The sequence below is a fragment of the Podarcis pityusensis genome, assembly GCF_964106645.2.
Source record: "Podarcis pityusensis genome assembly, chromosome: 13".
In the NCBI taxonomy this organism is placed as follows: domain Eukaryota; kingdom Metazoa; phylum Chordata; class Lepidosauria; order Squamata; family Lacertidae; genus Podarcis; species Podarcis pityusensis.
In genome coordinates this window covers 22992903-23014117 of record NC_138038.1, presented here as the reverse complement: position 1 = coordinate 23014117, position 21215 = coordinate 22992903, and the positions used below count along the sequence as shown (strand labels likewise).

General features: G+C 44.2%; 1 protein-coding gene and 1 long non-coding RNA gene across 4 annotated transcripts in view; one reads left to right on the top strand and one right to left on the bottom strand.

Annotated features, from left to right (window-relative positions):
- The window catches only part of SRCIN1 (SRC kinase signaling inhibitor 1), a 335991-nt gene that overhangs the window by 8292 nt on the left and 306484 nt on the right, over positions 1–21215 (top strand). For all 3 annotated transcript variants that reach the window (XM_080979259.1, XM_080979261.1, XM_080979258.1), the window contains exon 3: positions 1726–1837. The gene's annotated coding sequence lies outside the window, so the exon portion shown is untranslated. The remainder of the gene's footprint in view (positions 1–1725; positions 1838–21215) is intronic.
- LOC308462177 lies at positions 4399–6501 on the bottom strand. The gene is made up of 2 exons (XR_013979046.1): positions 6424–6501; positions 4399–4620 (listed from the first exon to the last, which is right to left on the bottom strand). It is a non-coding gene; the product is annotated as an uncharacterized lncRNA (long non-coding RNA).

The window sequence follows — 21215 nt, the reverse complement described above, 5'->3', positions numbered from 1 at the left end:
ACTGAGTGCACAACACAGCTCACCTAGTCAGTCTTCCCCACTATGGTAAGATGTATTTATATTTAAATTACATCATCCATTTCTGTGTTTGCACATGGACATATAAATTAGCATATGCAAATATTCTGCAAATCTCCACTCTTTTTTTGACAGTGCCTTAAGTAGCCATCCTAGTTCTGCTATTAGCATAGCTAGCTTTCAGTGGACACAGGAGACTTCATCAGACAGAACAGAAACCCAGCTGGTTTTTCATTGCACACAAAGGAGGATGTTTATATACTGATACATTTACTCAGTTCTGATGGAGAATTTCACACTCTAACACCAATGGAATAGCTACACACATCTGCAGGCCTTTCACAGCCATGATTTAAATTAGTTTTCTTTGTAATTTCCCCTTTTCAAAATGTCCATACGACAAGTTGGCAGTACCAATGCTGGCCACTAAGCGGCAATATATGACTGAAAGTGTAAAAAAAATGAAATTGAGTGAGCGATTGAAGTACTAATCTAGGTGGTTCTGAATACACCATGTTCAGGTTTGACTTTTTCCTTATCCTTTGCTCAAAATTTGAAATCTTTCAACACTCCTACTATCATCTCATTTGTTTCTAAGAAACAGCAGTTTATTACAAAGACAAGTCAGTATTTGTGCACTGGAGAAAAACTATTTTTAAAGCATTTTTTGTTAAAGATTTCTTGGTTTACAAAAGTATGTGCAATGTCTTTTTTTCAAGTTACAATCATCTACAGATCACTTTCATTTGTTGAGACATTAGTGTTACATTAGGATGAAAAGGGGGAAAGAGGTGGAGGGGGCCATGGTGAGTGGGGTTGGGGTTGGGGTTGGGGTTGGGTGGCAATGTTTCTTTTTTACTTTATGTGTGGGGTTTTGTGTCGGCATCGCTTGTGCAGGTTCTCTTTACTATTTGCTTGTCTTCCTTTGGTGGTGAGAGAGGTTGGGGTTGGCCTAGGGCAGGCTTCCTCAAACTCGGCCCTCCAGATGTTTTGAGACTACAATTCCCATCATCCCTGTCCACTGGTCCTGCTAGCTAGGGATCATGGGAGTTGGGATCATGGGAGCTAGGGATCATGGAGGGCCGAGTTTGAGGAAGCCTGGCCTACGGTGCGATTGTTTGTTTGTGATTGGCTGTGGTGAACTTTGTTTTCATGTGTGAGTGGGGTGGGTGGGTGTTTTTGTATCAGGTTAGCCATACTGTATCAATTCGTATGCTGTTGGCAGATTCTTGTTGTTGTCTTGTTGGGCTGTGTATGTGAATAAAGGGGAGCCATACCGGGGTGAAGGCGTCTTCTTCATTTTGTCCCTGTGTCAGTTTCAGTTTGTTGGTTAGTTTTTCTAATAAGGCTGTTTTCCATACTATTTGATACCATTTGCCCATGCTTACTCCTGACAGGTCTTTCCAGTGTCTGGCTATGATGTTTCTGGCTGCTGAGAGTAGGTGGGTTATGAGCTCTTTATGATGTGAGTGGGCATTATTCTCCTGGAAGGTGTTTAGCAGGGCCAGTTCTGGGGTGTCTTCTAATACTTAATTATTTTGCATATTTCTTGTATGATTGTTGTTCAGAATAGTTGGTTTTTGGGGCATTCCCACCATATGTGGAGGTACGTGCCTGTGGAGAAAAAACTATTGATGAACAAAAACCTGCTGATAATTTTATGTTGGAGATGAGATATTCTTACCCACTTTTTTTTCATATTCCTAGGTAGTCAGACAGGTTAGAATTCTAACTGTATGGGAATAACAACAAAGTTTGGCATCTTGATCGAACTCCTCGCATGATCTGCTAAGAAAGCCTACCTGAATATCTGAAACAGGTAGGAACTTTGGAAAATGAACAAGCATAAGAATAATTGCATAAATGCTAATTGCACATTTTGTCCTGATTCTGATAGCTATAGAGTTGGGTGGGATAAAAGCCATGCAGAGCACTCAAGCCCCACCCTCTGCTTATTTCAAGTCCTGCTTTGTCTGGCTTCTGAAAATTCAGCACATACTGCCTATGTAACTTTTCAGTCATGAGGGCTAGAATCACCTTTTTTTAAATAAAAAAGTTGAAATTCTCAGAAGGCTGAATTCTGTGTCAGCAAGTGGAAGCTATGTGTGTGTGTGATGGTAGATGAATGGAATGCAAACAGTCCTTGTAGAGGTGCTCATCTAAGATTGATTAAGCTGGAATAAAAAACGTTTGATCTTAAACAATCCCAGCCTGCACAGCAGCTCATCCCTCTCTATATGAAAGAGGAGCCTGTGGCCATCAAAAGGGGAATAACTGGAATAATTTTAATTGCTACAGTTAAATGATTTTTAAATGGTTATAATATTTTTCATCTTTTCCTCATCTTTTTCTATTTTCTGTTCTAATGCTTTATGGCTGCTTACTGACATCCTTACTTACTTACTGACGTCCTAAAAATTTGTATAATGGTTTTAGTTTTAACCTGTGCTGGGAACTGTGGTTTGTTAAAGGTGCTGAGAATTTCAGCTTGGTGAGGGGCAAACTATAGTTCCTGGGATTTTTGGAAAGGGGGAGAATAAGCCATGTGCTTTGACTGCATTGTGGTGTACACAGTGACAGCTAGGTCTTTGGCTTTCCTTTCCGCCTGTTTCCTTACTGAAAACACGAGGCTGGGAGAGATGGGGCGGGCCTTTGCCCGCTCTTCAATGCCCAAGGCGACCTGGTTCCTGGTAATGAACCCATGCCTCTGTCCCTTTAGAGACCATACTTTTCTGCCTTCGGAGGGAGAGAATAAACACTTCTCAGAGAGGGACCTCCCTGCTGTCTCTGGCTGATTCATTAATAGAAAGATGACTTGACCTCTTTCCACATGAGATTTGGAGTTGATTCGCACGTGCATGTATATGGCGTTTGAAATGTCATCACTCAGTGACCCACTGCTGAGTGTGTGAACCGTTTCTAGTTAAGTCAGGCAACATGAAATCGCTGCCTGCAGTGTTTGGCCTGAAAGGTCCCCTTGCTCTACATGCTGCTTAAATTTCTGACATTTGTGCAGAATATTTTTTGGGGCGGGGGGCGGGGTGGAGAGCAAAGGTGCGAGGCTTCCTCAGACCTCAAACTGAAGTAGATGTTGTCGGACAAGAAAGAACACCATGGTGCTCTTGTATGAGACTCAATGTCAGACAGCGTGGTCCACAAGAGAGGAACATGCTGGTGCAAATTCTGCAGCTAGACATTGACCGAGCTAGGCCTCAAGCTTATTTACTTATTTAGCTACCTTCTGAGGAGTGCAAGGGTCATTGCCAAATGAAATGGCCAATAAGGCACTTAGCGCAAAGTCTTTTTTTCAGAGCAGTTGTTTGAGTCAGAAACAACCAATCATCATTACACAGCTAGGCCTCCCCTGCCCGTCCTTTTCAGAAACACTGATTCTGTATTGCTGGGGATACAAGAACATAGAATCTCAGTCATCTCCCTGTCCAAAAGGCAAGAACATTGTCCTAATAAGAGACCATTCCTCTGTCAACCAGACCAGCCTCCCCTAACCTAGTGCCCTCCAGATGTTCTGGACTAGAACTCCCATTATCCCCAGCCTGACCAACACCCAACTTGGCTGACCAATACAATCCACATGTGGGTAGAGATCACATGTGCTGCAGAACTTGCATTCAGAATTAACAGCTTTGGTTGACTCGTGCAAGTAAGTCAAGCTACATATTACTCAAGTCGTTTTATTACGGTCAATGACCAGTAGAGCTACATATGAAGGCAAACACATTCATGCTGTCGGGGTCCCTAGCAAATCTGATTTGGAAGAGGGGAATTCCTGCCTCTGGCATGGTGATCAGGTCCCAAGTGAAAGCAAAACATATCCAAGAGAGGGTGTAACCTTCATGGCTTTTGCAAATAATTCTCGTTAGTTTGGTGAGGGCGTTGACAATTTTCTCTTGGAAATGCCTAGTCCCACTTTTAGAGCTCGTTAGGGAGATGAACTTACAATTAAAACAGTTTAACTTGTTGAGACATCCCAACAGATAGCCATTCCGTGTGTCACCTGGCTTCTTTAGACAGATCAAAATGTTGAAAAGCGGATGGATCAGAAACAGCCTTGTAGTGGCACTTGGAAAGTCCTGTGACAATTTTCTGTTTTTGAATTGGTAAAGTCTACCAGCTGAGACGGCCACTGCCCTCTGCCTGAAGAATAGGCAGTTATCAACTTTATGTACAAGCACACACATTCTTGCCAAATTCCAAATAAGACATACCCCCAAATGTAAAAGAGTAAAGTTTTTGTTTTAAAAAGAAGGGGGAAACCAAGCACATGAATGCCTTCCTAAAACAAAAGCCCAAACTTCACAATGTATTATTATTATTATTATTATTATTATTATTATTATTATTTACTGATGAAGCCAGTGGCAGAGATGAAATATGCATTTATAGGAAATAAAACCACAGAGGGGCAGGTGGCTGGCTGATTATTCAACAGCGCTCCCAGCAGCACAGGCAGAAGGAATTGAGACACTCGGCAAAACCGTAGCCCCAGATGGTACCCGCTAGATTGGTTAATCAGCCATGATCTTTTTCTAGCAGACACACGTGGGGTTGAAGAAATGCTGCTCTCTAGCCTCTCTCCTCTCGCTGCAGAGAAAGAAAGAAGGAGCATTAATGGTCTTTTTGTATAATACAAAATAAAATAACAGCCTTGTCCCCATCCCCCCCACTCCAAAGTGCACCAGCCATAATTTATATTTAATGCAGCATGTCCCCCAAGGGCTGACACAGCACCAGTAGAGCAATGCCTTGTCTTGCTGGAGGTGTGTGTGTGTGTGTGTGTGTGTGTGTGCGCACACACACACACACACACACACACTTGTTTGCTACTGCAAACCGCTATGGTGGGGGGGGGGTTTGGCGCTTGCCTGAATGAAAGCAATTCATTCCACTGATTCAGGACCAAGCTGAACATTAACAGTTTTATATTTAAACCCAGGTCAGCCACAGGTCACATGGAAAGCAAGGAAATCGAGAGATGTTTCGTTTTTAGGCACACAGTTTTTACCTTCTCCTTCAAGTGGTTTCTTCCTTAGCTAAGCTTTGACACAGGGCACAGGCTCAGCTGGGAGAAAAGCACTTCAGGGTGGGAGGTTATACAAGGGAACAAGCAGCAGGCATGGGGAAAGTTCACTCCCCACCCCCATCTACATGCCCCTTTTGCTCTAAGATCAACCTCCATCTCCCTGCTTTATTCATACTCAGATTCAGAATTTAATGAACACATCTGCTTCTGTCAAACCTATTCTTTCTCCTAGTCCATTCCTTTTTAGTAGCATCTTCAGAGTTGTACATAAAGGCTGTGCGCATACTATACACTTAAAGAACATCGCTCCCTCCACCAAAGAATGCTGGGAATCATGGTTTACCCCTCACAGCTACAATTCCCAGCATGCTTAGCAAACTAAAGTACCCAGGATTCTTTGGGGGGGAAGTTAGGTGCTTCAAATGCATGGTGCGCCTGCAACCAATGGCAACAGACTTGCATGCAGGAGAGCTATAGTAAGGTTGCATCTGCATCATACATTTAAAGCACATGTAAAACATAGGGCTTTCCCCTAATAATATTGGGAACTTCACTTTGTTAAGGGTCATTGCAACTGTAGCTCTGAGGGTAAAACTACAGTTCCCAGGATGCTTTGGGGGAAGACACATGCTTTAAATGTATGCCGTGGATGTGACACAAGTCTTTTTGTGCTCGCTGTGCATATGCTCCAGTGCTCACAGATGCAACACCCTTTATAGAAACTCAAGACATTTTGAAGGAAATATATATTCAGGAGCTTTAAAAGCTTGCAAGTTTTAAAATTCAAAAACACGTCATTCTTAAAGTTTGACCAACGCAAGAACCAGCTTTGTAAAGTAACAGAGCGCATTTCTCTCCCTTCACATCTGTGATGAATCTCCCCAGCCCAGCCCAACTCCATAATGCCAGGCATCTCTACTCCTCAGAGCATTGAATAGGGCCTTATACAGCCGCAAGCTATCAACCCATCTAGTTTCCTGCTTGCATTGTTACGATTAGACACTGCACTGGAATCCATTGGATGAGGGGAGGTCTAGATCAGGGGTCAGCAGACTTTTTCAGCAGGGGACCTGTCCCTCAGACCTTGTGGGGGGCTGGACTATATTTTTTTTTGGGGGGGGATGAACAAATTCCTATGCCCCACTAATAACCCAGAGATGCATTTTAAATAAAAGCACACATTCTACTCATGTAAAAACATGCTGATTCCCAGACTGTCCGCAGGCTGGATTTAGAAGGCGATTGGGCCGGATCTAGCCCCCGGGCCTTAGTTTGCCTACCCATGGTCTAGATGTTAAACAAACAAACAAACAAACAAACAAACAAGCTAGCTTAATACACTGAAAGCAATAAAAACCACCTACTATTAAGAGGAACACTGCCCTTTGTTGACCAAGGTTGCTCAAGGTAAAGGTGACGCCCTCCATCGTGACATGCCTGCCTGCTGTGTGACATACCAGAGAACTTTGGTAAGAGCAGATCTTTGAGCGAGTAAGGCGAGAGAGCAAGAGGTGGCGAGAATTAGGGGGGGGGCTGTGAAAACAGCGGACTTGTAAGTTTGGCAAATATTGGGGCAGTGTTGGAAGCCGCCCAGAGTCGCTGCTCGCTCCCTGCCCCACATACCAGCATGTAATGCATGCTACCCTATGAACAGATCTCAGAAAAAGGCATCCCCACTAAGGTCTGTTTCCACTGTCCAGTATCCAAAGTCGCAGTTCCAAATGTAAGAACAAGCCCATTGCTCGCTCCTGCCCACGCCTCCTGAAGTACAGCTGCATGAAAGATGTTAATTTATTATCAGTCCCATTTCCAAATCCTCAAAAAGGCTGGGAGTTAGTGAGTGTTAGATAGCAAGTTGAAGAGAGAGTGGGGAAGTTAGGGAGTCATTTTATTTGATTGAGTATCATATCATTTGTTAGGGAATTGTAACATTAGTTAGGGATGCGAAGCTGTGCAGAAAATCATGACATCTTTTAATATGTAAGGAGGACTTCTTAGTAGTCCTTGTATTCTGATTCTATGAACCCTAGGAGACAATCCCTCCCCAGTCATGGTTGGATTGTTTCAAAATGATTATCATCAGGGCCAGTTTAAATGCTTCAGGTGAAATGCTTGCCACCTCTTTTGTTGGTATAATTATTACAACAAGGCCATCTCCAAGATTTGGAGGGTGTTTTGACAATATGTGCTCTGAGTCCACCTTTCCATGAGATGCACATGGTAGCAAATTCATGTCAAGTCTGGTAGTGTTGGACGTCCCAAGTTAACAGCAGCATGAAGGCACTACAACCCTGGTTTCTCTCCTATTCCCCATTCTGTCCTTGGTTGAAAAGGTTATACAACCTCTTCAAGAAGTGCCAAGTTCATCCTCTGGTATGTGAGAAGAAACCAGAAACCAGAGTCATTTTTGCGAGGCCTGATGTACACGACCGGTTCTAATAATTTAGGTGAGGAAACATCCTATGTGGAGGCAAGGGAATGATTGTGAGGCCACTGAGAATCTGACTAATTGGGTAAGTAGGAGGCACATCCCTGATTTGAGAAGGCCTTGGAGACATCCCTGTTGAAGAAGAGAGATGATAATTATTTCGCTTTACTACTGACCTTTCCCAACAGGGTCGCTCGGTTCATCTATTATTTTGCTAGTGAAGGAACCAAAGAAAAAACTACCAATTAAAAGTTTTCCAGAACCTTGAAACCTGGAGGAAAGGTACCACCTCCAACTTTCCCACTGCTTTTAAAGTGAAAGCCTTGTAGTGTCAATGTAGTTCAGCAGTTAGATTAGAAGGTACCACTGTGCCACCCACAGACACACATGTGCCCACGGGGTCCCACCCCACTGAAATTAGGCTTGAAACAAGCATTCTCTTGTAGCCAACAGATGGCTATGGGAAGCATACAGACAGGACCTGACAGAGTCACAGCACTCTCCCCATCTATGGTTTCCAGCAACTGGTATTCAGAAGTATACTGCCACCAGCGGTGGAGGCAGAACATAGCATCAGGGGTAGTAGCCATTGATAGCTTTATTCATTGAACATGAATAAACAAGAATTAATGGTGAAAGGAGAAGTGAGTCTAGAATATCCCGCCCCCCTCACACACTGTCATGAACTGGCAGGACACCAAGGAAGGGGAAGAGGATCCTGGCAAGGGGTGTAGCCACGATTGGGACACACCAGGACAAGCTGAAGATGGAGAACGGGAGGTTGGGGATTTAGAAGGTACTCAAGGGACACCAGTGGATGTTGAAGGGGCACCTGACAGTTCGCAGAAACCTGGGAAGGCGGACACATCACCAGAACAGAGGTGACCCTGTCTCCACAAACAGCATGGGCTCTGAGGCGTCAGGAATAATGGGAAGAGCCTGAGGCAGGCAAGAGACCACAGCCCAGCTTACTAGTTGCTCAGGTGAAGATCCTGGGACTCATCCTGTAGGAGGTTTGTGGCCACCAAGCTTGATTAAGCGCTGGTGAAGATCACGTGCTTTGTTAAGTGGAGAGGAGACACAGCTACACAGCTGGAACAAGCTCAGGTGCATCAATAATACTGGGAAGAATAAAAGAGAAGTAAGGGAGACACACTGTTTCTGATCAACTTTCACTGTAGGTGGACCACGGCTTGGCTGCTTCAGGAACGCCAATGGACTGCAATTTCTAATCTGAATTTAGGATTCCAGCCCTGGATCATCTTCTGAGGTGGGAACTTGGCCTTATGGTTTGACTTTGAACCTTTCTCATTGAATTGGACCTGTACCTGTATTTGTCCATTGGGCTGTCTGATTGCTCTCTTAACATTGCCTTTGGGACAGTGTGCCCTATCGGGACTTAACTCAGAGTATTTCCTTGCCTTCTGCCTTCATATCAGAACAACAACAACAACAACAACAACAACAATCCATTTACTGAGAAGTTTCTCCATTTACTGAAAGCCTTACTGGCTACTGCTTGGTCTCAGTATTGGAAGAGAGAGGAAAAACTTCTGCAGACCCAGAAGAAACACCCCACCCCAACCCCCACAGAATGAAAATGTACCTGATAGGTCAAGATGATTGAAATGGAAGGCACAATGCACCTGATTGGTAGGCAGCTCTTCAGAACCGCAGCACAAAGTTACTTAATGGGCCCCGAGGGACTCCTCTCATTGGCTAGTGCTACTGATCAGGGAACTGAAGGGCACAAAAGGATAAATGGAAAAGCGGGGAGTCTTCTAACCCTGCTTAACCCTTTCCTATCTATAAGTGAGAGTAGCTTCTTCTTCTTCTTCTTCTTCTTCTTCTTCTTCTTCTTCTTCTTCTTGGAACTGCTCTCTCTAGTAATGTTTTGTGATTGGCAGTGCTGTTCAGCCAACACCCTTTAAACCTCTGGCAGCCCTTGAAAAACCCTTAAAAAAACCCAGCAGCACTTACCAGACTGGCATGAATGGTAGCAATGGTGATTCTCAATCTTCCTCATCACTGGAGGACACTGTACAAACAACAACAAGGGGGGGTAGACCAGTACCCCAAAGTGCCTGGCTGTGCTTCAGACAGGTACCCCAAAGTGCTTTCTCAAGTGCCAACTCTCCATAGGTATCTAAGGTCAACGCAAAGACTCATGGGGTTGCTAGCTGTCTTCCTGCTCTTTTTGCACCATTTTTGCAGCTTTCCTGCTCTTTGGGGGCCATTCTTGCCCTTTTTGCAGTTTAAATTGATTTATTTAACTATTTCACGGTGTGGTGTGTAAGTGGGGAGATGCCTGTATGTGAGAGGGTAGGTGGTTGAAGGATGATTTTTGGCTGAGGGCTGGCAGTGCCCTATTTCCCCCTAGGGATCAGCCTCCACTGTTTGACATAATATAGGTGCCTTTTCCAACGCAACTTGGAGATGCTGAGCAGAGAGTGGTTGGGAGCTGGGTGAGGTATTCAGAATCTGTGTAGAGAGAGGCTGGAGTTAAGACTTCCTTGTTCCTTTCCAGTGATCTGTCCATGGTTCTGCAAGCCTTGTGGCTGGCTGGCCTTCATTAGGTACCCTACCAGGATCCCTTTTCTAGGAGTTACTGTGTTTGAATCCTCTGTGACCCTTCCTCCACCCCCCAGGCCAAGCTCACTACCTTTTCATTGATCCCACTTCTCTCCAGGACCCCAGATTGTTAACTGGACCCCCTAACTCACTGACCATGTTTGAGCTTTGCCTCCTCCACCCAGCGGTACACAATGTGTATCTCTCTGTGTGTATTGTGTAATGTATTTTGCTTTTACTACTCAATTGGAAGAACACAGAGATGTAAAGGGCACTCAAGTTCACATTGGGCTGTTGAAATTTTTACTTAGTACCCCTTACCTACATACAGTGGTACCTCGGTTTTCGAACGTAATCCATTCTGGAAGACCGTTCAAGTTCTGAAACGCTTGAAAACCGAAAACTCAATAGCCGACAGCTAGGCCTCAGAGTCTTGCACTCAGTGGAAGCCACGTGGCATGTTTGATTTCCGAGGCAAACTGAAGCATTTACTTTCAGGTTTATGGCGTTCGAAAACCGAAATGTTCATCAACAGAGACGTTCGAAAACCCAGATACCACTGTATTTATTTTGCTTTGAAAAATAATCAGATATGCCACCCCACTGCATATGCGATTGGGATATGGCCGTCTTTAAACGAAAGCGTCTATCACTGTAATGTTTAGTTAGGCTCTGGCTCAATGGAATCATACCTAAAATAAAATAAACTATGCATTGCCTACATACTTTCATTCCTGCGTTTGCAGACTTTAAGGACTAGAATATTGGTGTTTGTTTTTTAAAGAGGACACTGCATGTTTCCCTTAAGGGCACTGCCACACTTATTTGATGTGGTCATGTAATTGCAGCATATACAAATCCTTGGTCGTACCTAATTTGCTGTCAAGATGCAGATGGAGAAGAACTGGCATCACGTGAGCAATGCATCATAAGGCTATAGATTAGGAGGTAGCATTCCATTTCACAGTGCCACCTTTACTTTTGTCAGACAACTGTGGACTTCTAGACCACAGATTCAAGTTCTGATGAGAGAATACAAAAGGAAAATACACAAGGAGAATAAAAACCTCAGGCCTGATTCAAAGGTCCAATTCCAGCCACCCTGACACCAGATCAAATAGGAAAGACCTTGCAATGCTTCTCCAGTGGGCGTCGGCTTAGTTGCGTCTCCAGAGGAAAGATGATTCATATCCAGAGCACTTGCTTTCAGGGCTGAATTATCCCATAGCACATATATAGGGCCAGCACTACCATTGGGCAAAATGAGGCAGCTGCCCTCCCCTGTGCCTCCTAAGCTGGCCTACCGCCCTGAGCTGTAGTAAAACACACTGTCCCATCACCAGCCTGGTGCAGGAAGATTCCGCTACCAGTCTGGTTGACTTTTGTACATGGAATGGGAGAGAACCATCTTGTTCTTTGCCTCAGGCTGCAAAATGTGTTTGGCCAACCCTGAAAGTTAAAGAGGAGCTCTCCACCAGGTGTGAACTCCATCAGCCACAGTAAGCATGGCCAATGGCTACGGATGAGGGGAGCTGTACTTCAGCAACACCTATAGGGCCTCGGGTCCCCCATACCTGGTCTAAGAAGTAATGCCACAACACAGGTAACCCACTGGCAGGGCTTGGGGAGAAAAGATGTATATTTCAAAACCGTAGCCCTCCAACATCAATATTTCAAGCACTTGCTCTCCACAGCAGTGAATAAATATTTGAAACGAAGAAACCTGCAGCCAACGATTTAGCTGATTTGTTCCAATCCGTACGAAATGTGGGCTCCCTACTCCTTTGGCTTCCCTGCTTGTTCGGCTCCCTGGCCCAGAAGTCTTGGTCTCCAGAGCTCCCTCTCTTCTCCTCTCAATTTCTCTTAGTCTACAGCCCTTCCTCTCTCTATAAGTGAAGTTTCTTTCTCCTTGTAACGTCCTTTCCCAACACTACATAAGAAGAGCCCTGCTGGGTCAGAACCAGAGGCTGATCTAGGCTGCTTCCAGACAAGTGTTGACTGTAGGATTGGTGCTCCTCGTGCATGCAAGTTTTTTGCCGCATCTGCACAAGATCATTGCCTCCTTGATCATTGAAAAAAATCTCCATGCCCTTATTTAATTCTGCTGTCTATCATCTATTGCATTTATAGCCCATCTTTTTCTTCAAGGATATCAAGGTGGTGTACATGATTCTCCCTCCCTCTCATTTAATCCCCACAACGACCCTCTGATGTAGGGTAGGCTGAGATGATGATGATGATAATTTATTACTTATACCCTGCCCATCTGGCTGGGCCTCTCCAGCCACTCTGGGTGGCTCCCAACAGAATATTAAAAACACAATAAAACATCAGACATTAAAAACTTCCCTAGAGGCAGTGACAGTCACCCAATGAGTTTCATGGCTGGGTGGGAATTGAACCCTAGTCCCCCAGATCCTAGCCTAATTGCATCACACCTAGTTCACAATGGCACACTATATTGCATATCCTATATTGTAATATCTCAGCAACCTGTTTGCAGATTAAGTCCCTGTATCACATCTAGTCCAGCAAAAGGTTTCCAATTGTGGCCATGTATATGCTCCAGGAAGTCAGGAAACATGACCTGAAGGCAGAGTTTGCACTGCACACCCAGCAGCTGGTATTCAGAGGCGCACAGCCTCTGACTGTGAAGATTCCCCTTAGCTTTCTTCTCTTCTGACATGAAAATAAAATTTAAAGGAAGCCTAGCACAAAAGCCCCTATACCCAACTGCCTTCAATTTGTCAGGTTTCTTACCCAGTGGCCCTTCTCTCATGTCTGCAATTTTCAGATCAGCAGCAATTATGAGATTTGGCAGGATTCAGGCCTTCAGAAGGTGCGACCTCTCCTACAAATTTAATCCAGTTCTACCCGAAAATATCAGACTTTAGAGGTGCTCAATACAAAAGCTGCAGGATCTATTTCTCTGTACTAGGGCAAACTTCACCCACTTTGGAGGGGCTAGTGTGTTTGCAAATTTCATCCATTTCTGCCAAAAGAGGGGGAAAGTCAAAAGTGCCCCCCCATTTTCCAGAAATGAATTGGGGCAGGGAAAAGGTAAAGCAGCTTTGAATGGACCCCTGAGTTAAATTTGGCAGTCTACAAAGTGATTTGGATCTGGGGGGCTATTTTCCAAAGCACCCAATGGAGGTCTGAATTGAATCTTCTGGTCAGTGCGGACCCTTAATTCCTATTTGCCAACATGAGATTTCCGGGTGCTTGAGATCCCTACCCTCACCAAGTCATTCCCTTCCATCTCTGCATTATTATTCTATCCACTTTTCTCCAGAAGGGAAGGCGGAGCTCCTGTTCCTTTTCTTCCTTGTTCTGTCCTTTTTCTACCAACAAGCTCATCCCAGCAGTCATCCTACGCATGCAGCAAGAAAATCCAGCTGCTTTGAACAAGATTCACTTTCTTCCTGGAGTTTTAAGAGGATTTTCTCATTAGAACGTGCAGCTTTGCTGATTATGGAGAGGCGGCTGAAGACTTAAATCCTTGGCTGACCATCCAGACCCCAGGTCTGTCCGTCTGGGACCGAAGCATGTTACGAATTCTCTACGAGTGGATTTAGGTGCTCCTAGTTTGACCTTTTTTTACCATGTGGCTTAACACACACCCCTGCTATTGAAATCCACCCTTTCTACTCAAGGCTTGCACAAAGATGCGTTTCCCTTTTCTTGCAAACTCCCAAGCCGCAAACAGGAAAAAAAAACTGTTAAGGTGCTGAGAACCTCTCATCTATCCGTTTGCTGTTGTCACGTTGTACAAGATAGCGGTTAAGAAAAAGGAGCTCAAATTAATTTAACAGGCAAATTGAATTTCAACTCATGAACACAGTAGCTGCTGAGATGTGAATATCCCACAAGGCTGAAGCATTTCAATTCTAACCATCAACGCTCTACCATCTCCCCATCATGACATTTTGTCACATCTTCAGCACAACGGTTGAGCTCCCTTTCAAGTCCAGTGGGGTTTTATTTGGGGGATGTGTCTTTGGACAATGCACCACTTTCTTTAACCTGGAAGAGTTGGAGTGCACAGACTCAGAATCTGCTGACACTGCATTTGACCATCCTGGGTGCTCGGTGCAAAAGCAAGGATGGTGGTGCTTTTGGGATGGTGGCCCCTTCCCTCCATTTTAGGGTCCTGGCATGTAGCCACCTTCGCCTACTTCTGGAATGGGTCTTGTTGAACCTAGCCAAATTTGGGAGCTGATGTAGTGTGGTGGGAACTCCCACACAAACAATCATTGGCTGGCTCTGATCTAGGTCCGTATCAGTGGTACCATCTTCTTCAGATGGTAGTTTGCTTCAAAATGTGGTAGGCCAGCCCTGATGCATTTGGTGGGGGCTCCTCACTGCACAGAGTGGGCCCTGGACATCTGCCCCAAAGTATTGCCCTGACAGTAGCATAAACGGTCTATCTAGTCCACCTTAATTTTTCCAGCAGTGGCTACCCAGGTGCCTTCGGAAGCTCAAAATAGGACATGAGGACCACAGACCTCCTCTGTTCCCACCATCTGACACTCAGAGGTATACTGCCTCTCTTCATGAAGGTTCTATTTAACTGCGGATAGATTCATCCGTCATGAAATTTGTTATTTTAAAAAGTTATCTATGGCATCTCTAGGGGATTTTAATATACTTCTGTAGCAAACCTTGATCTGCATGGCACCGTCTTCTATATTTGCTGTCATTATGTTGTGCCTTTTTGCAGTATCTAGGAGTGCAGAATCTGCAGGTTCTCTCTCCTTCCGCCTTGCCTTCTACCTTAGTGTCCATTCCAAGGAAGCATTTCTTTCTTCAGAACAATGTTCTTTTTTTCTTTTTCTGGGGCAGAAAGAGATTGAGTTAAAATAGCCATTGCCTCCGCCATTTAATTAATTTAATCTGTGGGCTTGCAAGGGAAGAGATCCTGATAAGATTACGAGTGAAGGAAAGAAAGAATGTGATCAGTATTTCTCCCATAAATGCCATCTTAACAATGAGCTCTCTGCAGCAGCAAGATATCAGAGAGCACATTTTGGGTCACCCTGTAAATAAATAATCTTCTTACGGTCCAGCAGTCATTCCTTTATTATTATTATTATTATTATTATTATTATTATTATTAGAATCAAAAAGTATGTTATAAAAGATACTAAGATGTGGAAATTAAGACTCTGAAAGCTAGCTGAAAAAGCAGTAATATATGCAGACTATCATTTTTGCTTGTTGCCATAGTAAAGGCTAGTTATCAGGGTTAACTCCACACCACAAACTTTTTAATGACTAAAAATGTTGATGCAGATGTGATCCATGGGATCTTTGGTGTAATACTTGGCCTTTATCTAGCGCTTTATGACTTTTCAAAGTACTTCACATACATTGGCTTGTATCCAACGCTAGTCCTACTTAGAGCACACCTGCTGAAATAAATAAACCTAAGTTAGTCGTGTCCATTAACTTCAGTAGATCTACTTTGAGTAAGACTAGCACTGGATAAAATCCATTGCCTTAGCAACAATTGCAGGTAGGTCAGTGTTATTGTCCCCAAGTTGCAGATGGAGGGAAGGGAAACTATGGTTTGCCACAGAGTAAGTTCACAGCAAAGGCAACATTTGAACTGGAGATGTCAAGGTTCTCACAGCCCAGTTACTATGTTACATAGGCTCCTTTGCATATGATTGGGTTACCAATCTCACGCAGCTCACAGCACACCCAGCACCCTTCTCTGTAGCCCTTTCAGTAGCTTTGCAGTGGGATCTGTTGGAGTTATAACTTGGGTGGAAATAGTTCTGATTCCTCAGCACTCAGTGGGGATCCTTTGTTCTGACTTAGGCTGCTTCCAGGAGAATTTTGTGGCTGAGATTCAATCGCATATTGGAAAATTCAGGTTGCACAATGCGGAACTGTCGCTCTTGCACAACTAGCTTGCTTCCACACCCCAAAAAAGCGTTTGGGGGGAACACTTCTTGTAATAAGAAAAGTGATAGGAAAATGTGCTAGAATAACAATGGCTTGTTGCAATGCTTTATAACCTCCCCACTAATAAATCAGAATGCTCAATAAGTAGTGGGCATCATATAACCTCCCCACAAACCTTGTGCAAGCAAATCATTATGATTGCTCAAAAGTAGGTAACTCTGGAAGATCTTAGGCTGATTCCACAGTAGCTGATTCCCCACTGCCCCAAGAATGGAATACCGGTAATTTGTTCATATAGTTTTTGGAGAGAATTCACACAACATCATAGCCAGCCAACTGGATCCCAATTTCCTCCGTGTTATCTTCCTGTCTTCTTTTGTAACTGATCTGCAGTAATTTTCAAAACGTAAAACGCAGTTGTATTGCTGACATGTCTAGTGTGGACTGGCAACATGCCACTAAAAATTCCCTGGGCTACTGCTCCTATAAGTAATAATTTCCTCCTTGTTTCTTTTCTTTCAAAATGGCTTTTGCTTCTTAGGTTTCTACCCCTTTAAGTAGGTTCTTCCTGTTCACCAGCATTCCAGAACCGGTCCTTAATTAGTCAGTTCCTGTTCATTGTTTGTGTTTTGGAGCAGGGTGGTGATGGTTGGTAATTATCAATTTCCTCTTCACAGCCAGAGAAATTGCTCATTATTTTATTAAGACTGCATTACTTCACACGACGCAGTCCTAAGAGAAGTGAAGCTCACTCAAATGAAAAACATGAACCAAGCACATTTCTAATCCCCTGAACAGAATACAGGCAAAAAAAAAAACACAAAAAACCCCCCAAAAAAACCACCCAGCAGATTTATGCATTTGCACCAGAAAATTAGCTTGTGTGTGTGTATTTTTATACTGCATTCTCGCTTTCCCTCTCTCACCTTTTGATGTTCTTCCATTAGAGCACTCGACTAGTTACACACACAAAATGTCCGTCCCCCCTTCTATTTCTTGGCAACACAAAATTGCTAGCAATTCTGCCCACCATGACATCTTAAAATAAAAGCAAGCATCACTCTGCTTCTATCTTCTCTATCTCTTCTCCCTCTGATCCTCGCACACATCTCTGTGTGTCTTCAGAAGCCCCTCTTTTTGCCCCCCCTTCATTTTTCCTCCTTGACCATACAAAGTCCACCTATGCGGGTAGATGGGAGGAAAACGGGAAAAGATGCCTGTTCCCACTCTTCTCCTCTGCTGTGTCCTCCTCTCTATCCATGCACACGCATTGACAGAGACACTGTTCTTGCCAACGGAGCAACAGAAGTGAGTGCTTTAGGGCAGGGGGGAGAGAAATTGGACAACCCATCAAGAGCAGAATGAGGCAATTTCCTTCTCTATTTGATATGGGAATTCAGGTATAGATCTCTGCACAATAACAAAATTGTTCATCTACCTCCCTGACCTGCAATTTTTTTTCACAGACTCCCTCACCAAACATCTTTTCAGTTTTTATTAATGTACAGGTTGCTTATTTGTGCACATTCCAAACAGACAGAGCAAAATGCAAATCATAAACGTATGCTTAAATCAGATGCAGGAGTCCCTTTTTTCTGTTAAGGGGGAGATTTTATCAGGGGCTGCATGCCAATGGCAAGTGGGGCTTGACTTACCCGCTTTTCCAGGGGCATCTGCTGGGGTGGTGTGTTGCCACGGAGGTGGTATCCCGGCAACAGCATCACCACTGTGGATGTCAATGGTGTAGGAGCAGGGCAGGGTGGTGACAAGGTCAGGGTGATGTGGGTACATTGGCAGAGTTAATGCTGCACTCCGACCAGTACACATGTACCACCCCTCCCTTGTCCTTGCCTTGGTTGTATTGCTGTCAATGACAGTGATGCTGGTGCCAGGAGACCAGGTCTGTGGTACCACCTCTCCCTGCTCTTTTCTTTTTTCTGCCACTCCCTTTTATCTCTTCCTCTCCTCCTTTCCAACCCAGAGGCCTGCAGGGGCAAGGGATAGATCCTTCATGCCAGAGGTTTGAGCTGATCATTTGCAGAGAGCTTTTGAAGTCGGGCTCTCTTAGGTTCAACTCAGACAATACGCCAAGCCACAGTTTAGAAACCAAGCCAAGGTGATCTTCCAAATATACAGGCAAAACCAAGGTTTAGAACAGGGCTCAAGAACCTGAGACCCAAAGCCCACTTGCAACCCTCAGTCTAACTTCATGGGGGTGGCAAGAAGAGAAAGGGGGCACAGAGGAAAACAAAAAAGGAAGCGGCAGAGAATGAAAAGGGGTGTGTGTGTGTGTGTGAGAGAGAGAGAGAGAGAGAGAAGAGGGATGCCCCACCCACTTCTGGTTTTAGCTCATCCACCTTTGGCTGAGATCACCATTATGATTTACGAATAAAAATATATTGCAAGCTTAAAAAAACACTTATTTTCAAGTATAAAAATAGAGAAATACAGTATCCACAACAAAGGAAAGAACACAAATATAACCCCAAGTATGAGGTCAAGAGGTTATTGAGATGCAATCAAGTAGAAGAAAAGAGAAAGTCCATCCACAATGGGAAGAAAGAAAAATCTTGCAACATGCATATATTCTGCCTGTTGCTAATGTATAAGACTGTTCATACAGTGTACTGGGATACAAAAATAAAGTTCTACTAAATAGTGTGGTTATGGGGTATGTTAGGGCATCCCCCCCCCAGTACAGCTGTAGATCATGTCTATGTTGAATGGTTTCTTTAAATGTAAAGGTTCATCACTGTTCCACCCGATGTGTATGTCTTTAAGGGGCCAAAGCAAGGGCCAGAGCAAGATAACGAGACCCAGCTTTACAGCTGTGAAACATAGCAGGTGCTGCCGAGTTGTACTGATTAAGCTGTGTTGGCAATTGGGTGTAGTATATAAGGAGCAGCACCTAGCTCTCCCATTACCCTGGGGGATGGGTTGGTGGTTGGGTCATGTTTGTTTGTTAATGTATTTAGTGTAAAAGGAGTTTTTGTTTTTGTAATTAAAACCTTGTTTAAGTTATTTTTGAGTCCCTTTTTAATGCATGGTCTCCCCAGTAAGCTCTCTGCAGCGCTACTAAACTGCAAAAAGCCAACAGTCTAGCCATGGTTTGCTCAAACATGGTTTGCAAGCCCACTTTTGGTTCTGGTTTCCTGCTAACAAACCACAGCTTATCATTCCACACATCACACAAAATCATAGTTAAGCTTTCTTAATCACATGTTGGTGCAGTGCCTGAACTGGGCCTTATTACCTACAGTTGTTGCCAGCTCCATCACTACAGAAAGGGAATCAGAGCTCCCCCCCCCCCCCGCTGTGTTGTTTTTGGGTCAGCAGGTGTAACACAGCTTTCATTCCGGCTGCTACCACCAAAATGGATGACAGCCTGACTACTAGTGGTTTAAAGTTGAAAAACAAGATAAAACACAGCAAATCCCCTAGAAGGGAAGGAGAGGATCATATTATTTATTTATTAAATTTGTATACTGCCCTGTACCCGCAGGTCTCAGGGCGGTTGCAGCCTAGAATCACAATATAAAAACATGATTCAGAGCCTGCTGTTTCACCATACACCTGATCCCTGCCTGGGCTTCTAGTGAGTAAAGGCAACAGCCAGGAGGCTCTGGGTGGGCGGCTTTAGACACCCTGTCCTGAAATCTCTTATCTGTCCATTCCTGACTGGGCTTGAAGGGGGAAGAGGGCTTGAAAGCACTAGCCTGTTTCCCCACTAACATGCATTGAACTTACTGTGAAATACCCACCTTCTCCAGAAATGACCACAAATAGCCCTTCCTTCTGATTCCATCCTTGTGGGCAGGGCCTTTGCTACTGGACCTGTTCCTCCTTGATTCAGGAAGTGGGGAAGAGAATTCTAAGCCTTTCTTTGCATCCTTGTGGGATGGTAGGGGGCTTGTTTGGGGCTTTTGAGTTTGCCCTTTTGCTCCTTTCCAGAGATATTTCTTCTCTCTCTCTCTCTCTCTCTCTCTCTCTCACACACACACACACACACACACACACACACACACACACATCTATACAGGCAAGCAGGAGGTGTTACAGTTCAAGGTGGCTGTGAGGGGGATGGCTTTTTCAATGATAGCACCCCAGCTGAGGAATGCTCAGCCCAGAAATGTCCATTTTGTTATCTTAGGACCTGCTTATCACTTCAGCCATCCATCTTAGACTTAATTTTAACCCCACTGTTGTGTTTTTAAAGGCATTGCTGCCTTTTCAAAGTCTTCGTATTTTGAGATCGTTCTGGTTTATTTTATTTGCACTTTAGCTTGTTTTTGTATCATGTTACGAATAATTTAGTTTGAAGCCAGAGAGGTATAAAGATTTCTACAAAGATAAATAAATAGCTTCCAAGTATGAATGCATGCAGCAAAACACACACAAGCAGAGGGTTGTTGAGGGGGGGAGTATATGCAATAATCAATCTATATGGCAATCTGTATGTGAGCTCCATAGTATTCCTACACAGTATTCCTTCCACAAGTTGAAATGTTGCAGGGTTGAAGAAGCCCTAAGGGGGCTGGGGTGGGAATTTAAATTTCACAGTACAGTAAGTCGATGTAAATCGGCCTCTTTTTCGTCCGTTCCTTTTGACTGCAGGTCTCTTGTATACTTGTATTCGTGTCTTGTTGAACACAACGGCTCTTGTTCTCAAGTGGAGAGCAAAACCACTTCTCTTTATTTTCTGCACATTTCTTTATTCCCATTTAGGGCAGGCTGGTTCGGGGTATATATGCATGCCTGGCACGGAGGTGACCTTTTATCCAGGGCTGTGCAGCTGTGAGCAGCTGCTCTTTTAGGCTGGAGGTGAACAGAAGATTCCCCCAGCTGCAGCTGCAAAATTGGGGGTGGGAAGGGGGGGTGACGGAACCCAGAGCATTGAAGAGACCTTCATCGGGGTTCAGAGAAGGGACAACTTTTGGAAGGAGGATTGTGGTGGAGGACAGGTGCTAGCAATAGGCCGTGTGGCTCATCCAAGGTTGTAACCACACAGTAGCTATTTGTGAAGAGAGTGTCTCCTTAAGTATTCCAAGTCTTTTCCTCAAATTGCATGTATTTCTTGCTTTTTTGAAGTCTCTTGCAGCAGAATCTTGCACGTCTTAGCAATAGGTGAGTTCATAGGATTGGACCCTAAACCTATTAAGGCTGCAGTCCTTGCAGTGATTTACCTGAGAATAGGACCCATTGAATTCAGCACAATTTACCTCTGAGTTGACCTGTATAGGCTTGCTG